This window comes from Mustela erminea, chromosome 11 (genome assembly GCF_009829155.1).
Source record: "Mustela erminea isolate mMusErm1 chromosome 11, mMusErm1.Pri, whole genome shotgun sequence".
NCBI classification, from domain to species: Eukaryota; Metazoa; Chordata; class Mammalia; order Carnivora; family Mustelidae; genus Mustela; species Mustela erminea.
Genome location: NC_045624.1, coordinates 90,653,583 through 90,664,789, shown reverse-complemented (window position 1 = coordinate 90,664,789; position 11,207 = coordinate 90,653,583).

Sequence of the window (11,207 nt, the reverse complement as noted above, 5' to 3'; positions counted from 1 at the left end):
GGCATCACAATTCTGGACTTCCAGCTCTAATACAAGGCTGTAGTAATCATCAACACAGTATGGTCCTGGCACAAAAACAGACACAAAGATCAGTGGAACAGAATAGAGAGCCCAGAAATGGACCCTCAGTTCTATGGTCAACCAATCTTTGACAAAGCAGGAAAGAATGTCCAGTAGAAATAAAGTCTTTTCAATAAATGGTGTTGGGAAAACTGCAGGAGAAGAATGAAACTGGACCATTTTCCTTACACCACACACAAAAATAGACTCAAAATGGATGAAAGACCTGAACATGAGACAGGAATCCATCAAAATCCTTGAGGAGAGCACAGGCAGCAACCTCTTCAACCTCAGCCACAGCAACATCTTCCTAGGAACATCGCCAAAGGCAAGGGAAGCAAGGGCAAAAATGAACTATTGGGATTTCATCAAGATCAAAAGTTTTGCACAGCAAAGGAAACAGTTAAAAAAAAACCAAAAGACAACTGACAGAATGGGAGAAGATATTTGCAAATGACATATCAGATAAAGGGCTAGAATCCAAAATCTATAAAGAGCTTAGCAAACTCAACACCCAAAGAACAAATAATCCAATCAAGAAATGGGCAGAGGACATGAACAGACATTTCTGCAAAGAAGACATCCAAACGGCCAACAGACACATGAAAAAGTGCTCCACATCACTCAGCATCAGGGAAATACAAATCAGAACCTCAACGAAATACCACCTCACACCAGTCAGAATGGCTAAAATTATCAAGTCAGGAAATGACAGATGTTGTCAAGGATGTGGAGAAAGGGGAGCCCTCCTACACTTTTGGTGGGAATGCAAGCTGGTGCATCCACTCTAGAAAACAGTATGGACGTTCCTCAAAAAGTTGAAAATAGAGCTACCCTATGACCCAGCAATTGTACTACTGGGTATTTACCTTAAGATACAGATATAGTCTTCTGAAGGGGCCCATACACCCCAATGTTTATAAGCAGCAATGTCCACAATAGCCAAACTATGGAAAGAACCTAGATGTCCATCAACAGATGAATGGATGGATAAAGAAGCAGCAGCACACACACACACCACACCCCCCCACACACACACACACACGTGCGCGCACACACACTGGACTATATAATGGAATATTATGCAGCCATCAAAAAATGAAATCTTGCCATTTGTAATGATGTGGATGGAACTAGCTAAATGAAATAAGACAATCAGAGAAAGACAATTATCACATGATCACACTGATATGTGGAATTTGAGAAACAAGGCAGAAGATCATAAGGGAAAAAAATGAAACAAGACAAAACCAGAGAGGGAGACAAACCATAAGAGACTCTTAGTCTCAGGGAACAAGCTGGGGTTGCTGGAGTGGAGGGGGTGGAGGGATGGAGTCGCTGGGTTATGAACACTGGGGAGGGTATGTGCTATGGTGAGTGCTGTGAGTTGTGTAAGACTGATGAATCACAAACCTGTAACCCTGAAACAAATAATACGTTATATGTTAATTTTAAAAAGATGAGGGAAAAAACTGAGAAAGAGGAAGTACATGATCCAGGAGACTGGGAATCCAAGAAAGGAAGTAGGCAGAAGGAATTTCCGGGGTGTGAATGAAGAGAAGGCCCAGGACAATAGCTGCCCAGTTGGGTTTTTATTAAATATCCCCAGTGGAATTCCAAATAGACTCTTAGAAAAGTTTTAGATTTACAGAAAAATTGAGAAGAGAATAAGAATATTTCCATATGTTCTATGCCAAGTGTTCCCTATTATTAACAACTTGCATTAGCATGGTACATTTGTTATAATCAATGGACCACAACTGACACATTGTTATTTTATTTATTTGTTTATTTTTAAAGATTTTATTTATTTATTTGACAGAGAGAGATCACAGTAGACAGAGAGGCAGGCAGAGAGAGAGGGGGAAGCAGGCTCCCTGCTGAGCAGAGAGCCCGATGCGGGACTCGATCCCAGGACCCTGAGATCATGACCTGAGCCGAAGGCAGCAGCTTAACCCACTGAGCCACCCAGGTGCCCCCTGACACATTGTTATTAAGAAATGTCTATACTTTATTTATATTTCCTTAGCTTATACTAAGTGTTCTTTTTCTGTTCTAGGATACCATTCAGGATAGCACATTACATTAGTTGTCATGTCTTTTAGCTGTGGTAGTTTTTCAGACTTTTCTTGTTCTTGATGATTTTGACAGTTATGAGGCATAATGGGCAGGTATTTCTTACGATACCCATTGTTGGAATTTGTCTGATGTTTTTCTCATAATAAGACTGAGAAAATGGGTTACCAAAATGAAGACATCAGAGGTAAACTGCCATTTTTATCACCTCATATCAAAGGCACCTATGTTGATGTTGACCTGATCATCTGGCTGAGGTAGCATTTGTCATGTTTCTCCACTGTAAAGTTACTACTTTCCCTCTTCTCACACTGCCCTCTTGGGATGAAAATCACTATGCACAGCTCAGATCTAAGAAGTGAGAAGATATACGCTCCCTCCTTGAAGGTGGATTATCTTCATATATTATTGGAATTCTTCTGCATGGGGGATTTGTTTTTTTCTCCCACATTTATTAGTTTATTTGATCATGTATATGTGTCAGTTTGGGTTCATGGATATTTATTTTATACTTTGGATTATAATAGAATACTACTCTATTAACTTTGTTGCTCAAGTTCTTCTAGCTTTGGCTATTAGGAGCCCTTTCAGTTGACTCTCATGCACCTTTGGCATACCTCTGTCAATACGTGTGTGTGTGTGTGTGTGTGTAGGTTTCAACATTTCCTTAATTTCTGCCTCCAAAAATGGTTCAGGCACATCATGTTTATATTCTCTTCTAGCCAAATATCTAGTCATTTTTCTAAGGAACCCTGGTTCCTTTTTTGGGGGAGTGGTATTAGAAAACAAGTTCTGGGCACTAGGTGTGCTTGTTGCTAATGGGTTATCATTTATTTTGGGGCATTGGGCAGTAGCAAAGAAATATATGTATGTATACTAACCTGTGTATATAAACATATCTGTAAGTGTTTTATATGTAACTATTTGCATTTGTAGTAAGTCAAACATGAGCTCATTCTGAGGTCTCCAGCTCTACTCCATTACCACATGGGTCATTCAGGCCTCTTCTAGTAGCAAAAAATCTGGCTCCCACCATCTACCACCAATTTCCTCAACTATGTAATTCCAGGATATGTGGGTAGCAGTAGCAGAATTGTTAACTCATAATCCAGTGGGAAAAACTTCATCAACTGGAATATAACACAAAGTTGTGTGCCTTTAGTCTTATGGACTCCTCTTGCTACCAAAGTTACTTACATTAACACCTTTCTCCTCCATCCCTGCAGTGAGATTGATTCAGATATTTTAACACAGTCAGATGCTCTTGTCACAGTCTGAATTCCTTGCATCCCCAAAACTTCTAAGTGATTTTTAAAAAATATTGTATATATTAATGTTCACTCTTTGTGTTTTAAAGGTCCAAGGATTTTCACAAAACCATAGTCATGTGTGTACTTTACAGTATCACACAGAACAGTTCCTTGCCCTAAAAATCTCATGTGCCTCCCCATCCTAGAACCCTTGGCAAATACTGATTATTTTAATGTCTGTACAGTTTTGCCTTTTCCAGAATGTAGTTGGATCATACAGTCTCCCTTTGTGTGGTTTGGTAGCTCACCTTTGTTGTTGTTGTTTGCTTGTTTGTTTTTTGTTTTGTTTTTGTATTGTTTTGTTTTTTGCCAAATACTATTTCATTGTACAGACTTACCAGTTTATTCACCCATTCACCTATTGAAGGGCATCTTTCAGTTTGGGGCAATTATGAAGAGACTACTACAAACATAGGCATACAGGTTTTGTGTGGGCATAAGTCTTCAATTCAACTAGGTAAAACCTAGGTAAATATCTAGGTTATAAATATCTGGATTATAAGACTATACTTGGCATTATATGAAAATGCCATACTGTCTTCCAAACAGTCTTTCCATTTCCAATAGTAAAGAATGAGAATTCCTTGTGCCCTGCATTCTCACCAGTATTGTTAGTGTTTGCTATTGTCAGTTTTTTTTTTTAATTTTTAGCTCCTAATGGGGTGTAGTATTATTTCATCATTGCCTTAATTTGGAATTCTCTAATCACATATAATGTTGAACACCTTTTTAAAAGCATTTTTCATCTGTATGTCTTCTCTGGTGAGGTGTTAATTCAGATACTTTGCCCATTTCTCAATTGTGTTGTTAGTTTTTTTATTGTTGAATTTTAAGAGTTCTTTATATATTTTGGAAACAAGTCCTTTATCAGATACGTGTTTTACAATATTTTCTCCCAGTTTGTGGCTTGTCTTTTTAAATTTTATTTCTTTTCAGAGTAACAGTATTCATTGTTTTTTGCACCACACCCAGTGCTCCATGCAAAACGTGCCCTCTCTAATGCCCACCACTTGGTTCCCCCAACCTCCCACCCCCCGCCCCTTCAAAACCCTCAGATTTTTTTTCAGAGTCCATAGTCTCTCATGGTTCAACTCCCCTTCCAATTTCCCTCAACTCCCTTCTCCTCTCCATCTCCCCTTGTCCTCCATGCTATTTGTTATGCTCCACAATAAGTGAAACCATATGATAATTGACTCTCTCTGCTTGACTTATTTCACTCAGCACAATCTCTTCCAGTCCTGTCCATGTTGCTACAAAAGTTGGGTATTCGTCCTTTCTGATGGAGGCATAATACTCCATAGTATATATGGACCACAAAGAACTGTAAGATACCTGGGAATAAACCTAACCAAAGAGGTAAAGGATCTGTACTCGAGGAACTACAGAACACTCATGAAAGAAATTGAAGAAGACACAAAAGGATGGAAGACCATGCCATGCTCTTGGATTAATTAAATTAAATTAAATTAATTAATTTATTATTAATAATAAACATAGTTAAAATGTCTATACTACCTAGAGCAATCTAAACTTTTAATGCCATTCCAATCAAAATTCCACCAGTATTTTTCAAAGAGCTGGAGCAAATAATCCTAAAATTTGCATGGAATCAGAAGAGACCCTGAATCACTAAGGAAACAAAAAATAAAACTGGGGTTATCACGTTACCGGATTTCAAGCTTTACTACAAAGCTGTGATCACCAAGACAGCATGGTACTGGCATAAAAACAGATACATAGGCCAGTGGAACAGAGTAGAGAGCCCAGATATGGACCCTCAACTCTATGGTCAAATAATCTTCGACAAAACAGGAAAAAATATACAGTGGAAAAAAAGACACTCTCTTCAATAAATGGTGCTGGGAAAACTGGACAGCTCTATGTAGAAGAATGAAACTCGACCATTCTCTTACACCGTACACAAAGATAAACTCAAAATGGATAAATGGCCTCAATGTGCGACAGGAATCCATCAGAATCCTAGAGGAGAACATAGGCAGTAACCTCTTCTATATCAGCCACTGCAACTTCTTTCAAGATATGTCTCCAAAGGCAAATGAAACACAAGTGAAAAAGAACTTTTGGGACTTCATCAAGATCAAAAGCTTCTGCACAGCAAAGGAAACAGTCAACAAAACAAAGAGGCAACCCATGGAATGGGAGAAGATATTTGCAAATGACAGTACAGACAAAAGGTTGATATCCAGGATCTATAAAGAACTCCTCAAACTCAACACACACAAAACAGACAATCATATCAATAAATGGGCAGAAGACATGAACAGACACTTCTCCAATGAAGACATACAAATGGCTATCAGACACATGAAAAAATGTTCATCATCACTAGCCATCAGGAGATTCAAATTAAAACTACATTGAGATACCACCTTACATCAGTTAGAATGGCCAAAATTAGCAAGACAGGAAACAACATGTGTTGGAGAGCATGTGGAGAAAGGTGAACCCTCTGCACTTTTGGTGGGAATGCAAGTTGGTGCAGCCACTTTGGAGAACAGTGTGGACATTCCTCAAGAAATTAAAAATAGAGCTTCCCTATGACCCTTTAATTGCACTACTGAGTATTTACCCCGAAGATACAGATGTAGTGAAAAGAAGGGCCATCTGTACCCCAATGTTTATAGTGAATGGCCATGGTTGCCAAACTGGAAAAAACCAAAATGCCCTTCAACAGATGAATGAATAAGGAAGATATGGTCCATATACACTATGGAGTATTAAGCCTCCATCAGAAAGGATGAATACCCATCTTTTGTAGCAACATGGACAGGACTGGAAGAGATTGTGCTGAGTGAAAGAAGTCAAGCAGAGAGAATCGATTATCATATGGTTTCACTTATTGTGGAGCATAACAAATAGCATGGAGGACAAGGGGAGATGGAGAGGAGAAGGGAGTTGAGGGAAATTGGAAGGGAGTTGAGGGAAATTGGAAGTCCATAAGAGACTATGGACTCTGAAAAACAACCTGTGGGTTTTGAAGGGGCGGGGGGTGGGAGGTTGGGGGAACCAGGTGGGAGGTTGGGGGAGAGGGCATGGATTGCATAAACCACTAGGTGTGGTGCAAAAGCAATGAATAGTGTTACGCTGAAAAGAAATTAAAAAAAAAAAATGGCTGTTTAACCGAGATGGAGTCACTCTAGCTATGTAGGCCCCTACATTTTAGGGTTATAAATTTAGCACAATGTGTGAGTCAATCAAGATCCTCAAAAGGCCTTTGATAAGACATCTATTCCTTTTTTAAATGTCATACATGATGAATGGAGAGCTCTTTTCTTAACATGATAAAGAAACTGTCAACACTTTTTTATTTTTGACTCACTGATATTTTTATTTACCACTTATGGGTTTTATTGTTGTTGTTGTTCATCATCATTAGTCATCAGGGAGATTCAAATCAAAACCACATTGAGATAACAGCTTACACAAGTTTGAATGGCCAAAATTAACAAGACAGTAAACACTGGGAAAGGGTGTGGACAAAGGGGAACCCTCTTACACTGGTGGTGGGAATGCAGATTGGTGCAGCCACTTTGGAGAACAGGGTGGAGAGTCCTTAAGAAATTAAAAATAGAGCTTCCTTATGACCCTGCAATTGCACTACTGGGTATTTACTCCACAGATACAGATGTAGTGAAAGAAGAGCCATCTGTACCCCAATATTCATAGTAACAATGGTCACAGTTGCCAAACTGTGGAAAGAACCAAGATGCCCTTCAACAGCTGAATGGAAAAAAAAGATATGGTCCATAATTTACAGTGGAGTATTATGCCTCCATCAGAATACCCAACTTTTGTATCAACATAGATGGGACTGGAAGAGATTATGTTGAATGAAATAAGTCAAGCAGAGAGAGTCAGTTACCATATGGCTTCACTTACTTGTGGAGCATAAGGAATAACATGGAGGTCATTGGGAGATGGAGAGGAGAAGTGAGTTGGGGGAATTCAAAGAGGGAGACAAACCATGAGAGACTGTGGACTCTGAGAAACATACTGAGGGTTTTGGAGGGGATGGGTGTGGGAGGTTGGGTGAGCCTGGTGGTGGGTATTATGGAGGGCACATATTGCATGGAGCTCTGGGTGTGGTGTATAAACAATGAATTTTGGAACATTGAAAAAAATAAAATAATCCATCGACATTTAATATCATCCTTAACAATTAGATATTGGAAATATTCTCATTGATGATTGGAATAAGATATGAATGCAGGCCATGACTAAAACTTAATTTGGGTCTGATAATTCTAAAGAACTCATGGATTCTTAATCACTATGTTATTAGAAAGTAACTAGAAGGTAATTAGAAGTGCCAGCTCCTTCTGATCATGTCATTACATGATACAGCCCTTAACATTGTTACTGAGGAGCTCTGTTTTCATTGAACCAAATTCTGTGAACTCTCCATGGCTTTCTAAAAGTACAGAAGAAAGGGGTGACATTCAGGAATTTAGCAAAGTGCTGTTTACAGAGTAGAGTGGAAGGTCATCATGTGTCAAGACCGAGAGGCTAGCCACAGTAATTTCATGATTGTTGGCTTTATACTTGTATTTTCCAAATAACTCCTCAAGCCCTACTGGGAACATGTTTAGAGGTATCCCCATGTGACAGAAAAGCATTCCTCATTGGAGTTGTGACTTGTGGATAGTTTTAATGTATGCTTAAAAGAAATTCTTAGGAGAATTTTTAAGGGGAAAGTAGGAAAATGTTAATACCTCTTTTAATGTATTTAAATTTGAGTTGTCAGTCAAATGGAAACAAGATTTGAGAACCACTATCAGTGGTGGACAGATCATAAGATCTTTGAGTTAGGAGCTCTAGGTTTAAGGCTAACCATTATTTGCTATCTAATGTCAGATAATTAAGTTTAGCCCTTTCTCGGATGAGTTGCCAGGCAGACATTTGCCTTGCAGAATCTCTAGAATCAATAGGAAGAAAAGGCTCCTCTAACTGAAACTTTTTATGCTCATATTTCTGAAAAAAAAAATAACAGGATACTTTCCATCTGAAATATTTCCTTATTTGTTACCACCAATGCTAACAGAGTTTTCAAATTTGGGGAAGGCCTGGGTCAAAGCTAGGTCTGCTGAGGCTATAGAAGCATATAGTGTAAGGCCATAGGGGGCTCTGCCTACCAGAATGGACTAAGATCTACAAATTAAGGAAGAAGATCTTTGGGTTAAGCCATAAATAAAAGGGCATAATGATTGTGTATAGGTTGTGACACCACAACCCATAGGCTGGGCCTATGATAGATATTTTCCATGAGGTCCAACAGTCTTTAAAGGAATAGTGGTGATTACCACCCCATTTATTGGGCTGCCATATGAGAACTTTTAGCTTCAGATCCAGTCCCTTCCATTCTGAGTTTCATTCTCTGAAACCCTGGTAGATGTTGAACATCCACTGAAATTGAAGAGCAGAGACAGAATAAAAGTCATTTGGATATGGCATATGTAGACCTCTTCACAGGAAGAACTAAAGAAGCATGAAGCATGAAATATTTCTAGTTAAGTATATCCAAAAGATTCTATTTTGAATATGAAACTATTTGTGTGAATTAACATGTTATGTTTATATGCCATCTTAACAACCCTGCCAACCTCTTTTCCAAGCTATAACCACAGAAGCAAGATTTAGGATGCATAGACTGAAGTCAAAAATATGAAATATGGGGGTGCCTGGGTGGCTCAGTGGGTTAAGCCTTTGCCTTCAGCTCAGGTCATGATCTCAGGGTCCTGGGATCGAGCCCCATATGGGGCTCTCTGCTCAGCAAGGAACCTGCTTCCCCCCCTCTCTCTGCTTGCTGCTCTGCCTACTTCTGATCTCTCTCTGTCAAATAAATAAGACCTTTTTTAAAAAAAAGAAATATGACATACTAACTTAAGAAATTTTTTTATAGTTCACATTTATTTATATTGTCTTGGTTGATATATTGTATCCTGAAGGTTTTTTTGTTTTGTTTTGTTTTGTTTTGTTTTGTTTTGTTTTGTTTTTAACTTGGGTACAAAGTTAATGCTCTTTGCACATGGTATGGTTCACCTAGGCTTCGATTAAGTCAATATATAATAGGAAATGTCAAGCTGTTTATAGTTTGTTGAAGTTAAAGTCTAGAAACCTATTTGCACCAAATAAAATTTTTACACATGTTTGTCCATTGCTTAGTTTACTTTGATCTATAGAGACACAAATTATGTTTCATGTTGCTATAGTCCCTTTTAAAATTCAATGTACATATAAATTTAGTAATATGATATCCACTGTTTCTAAATGTTATTTTATACTGTTCTAATTGAAGTGATATCACTCCATCTCATTTTCACTATTAACATTCCTCCAGAAGATATTTTAATTTTAAAATGCTTCACCTGTATATTACATATGTATGTAATATACATAATATTATATAATATGATATAAAATATAATGTACAATATGTAATATATGTAATATTCTATTCTGTATTAAATGTTTCAGTAATTCTCTCATATAACAGAAAATGAAGTACTGTCCTTCTTTAATAGACTGAGAAAGTATATAAATATTCATTTTGAGGCTGCTAGAATAATTTTTATTTATGATTCAATGTCATGATTATGATTCAAATCATATTTGTCATGATTTGAATCATAGTAGATTTAAATATTTAAATTCAAGTGTGAAATGAGCATTAACTCAAAACCACCGTACATCTATAGAAATAAAATACCCACACGTTAAAATTTTTCCTTTATTTTTGCTCAGATTTTTAAAATTGAAAAGAAAAATCCTAGCCTTATTCACAGAAAAAATACCTATGTGCATCATGCTTTCTTTATGGTAATTCTATAACTAACATATTTTACTATGAGTTCTGGGTGCATTTTATTCTTTAACTGACTTTAAATAAAACTGTCACAAATATCCACATTAATTCAATTTACAGTCAATTCAGATGTTTCCCACTGTTTTCCAGATATTTAATTTCAATTACAGACTCCTTGTATTTTAGGGGTTTTCTACACCATAGATTGTAGCAGATCATTTAACACCAACAACAGAATGCTGCATCCTAGAATTAAACACTACTAGTTTTATTAACTGTTGGTACTCAATACTCTTCTTAACCCTTTAGTTCTCTTCTTGTATGGCCAGGGCCAGGAACCCTGGGAGGGAGTTACACTTCTGAGACTCGCTTGCCAACAGGTATTGAATTTGTTCAAGATTCCACCAATGAGATATACTTTCATGCTCTACTCTGTGAACATGTGTGGAGGTATGGATTTCCCAAGCATAAGTTTTTGTAGCAATTTCTGTATTCTACTACCATTCACCATTCTGGATGCCATGAAGGAGCTCTGAAACCTGTAGCAGATTTCTGCAGATAGTTGGAGGTGGTGAGCAAGGTCAGTGCACTCTGACCTAGTAGAGGTAGTTAGTTTCCTATCCATTTATACTGTTTGTAGCCTATGGACTGCCTATTATTATAAAAAATAAATGCCAGTAAGTGAATCCCATTTAATTCAATGGGTGAGAAAAAGGCTTAGTTATCTTCCTACTTCTGTTAGTTCCCATATTTCCACTGAGTAGGTCAATCTCATCCCCCCCCCTTCAATCCATCTGGCAGCATTTTTCACTTAATAAGCAAGTCACTTAATCTGAAGATGATTCCCACCACCTAATCTGGGATTTGTGACTATCAAATGATTTTTTGTATGTGAAAGGGGCCAGCACAGAGCAAATCCAAAGCAAGACAAAACTACT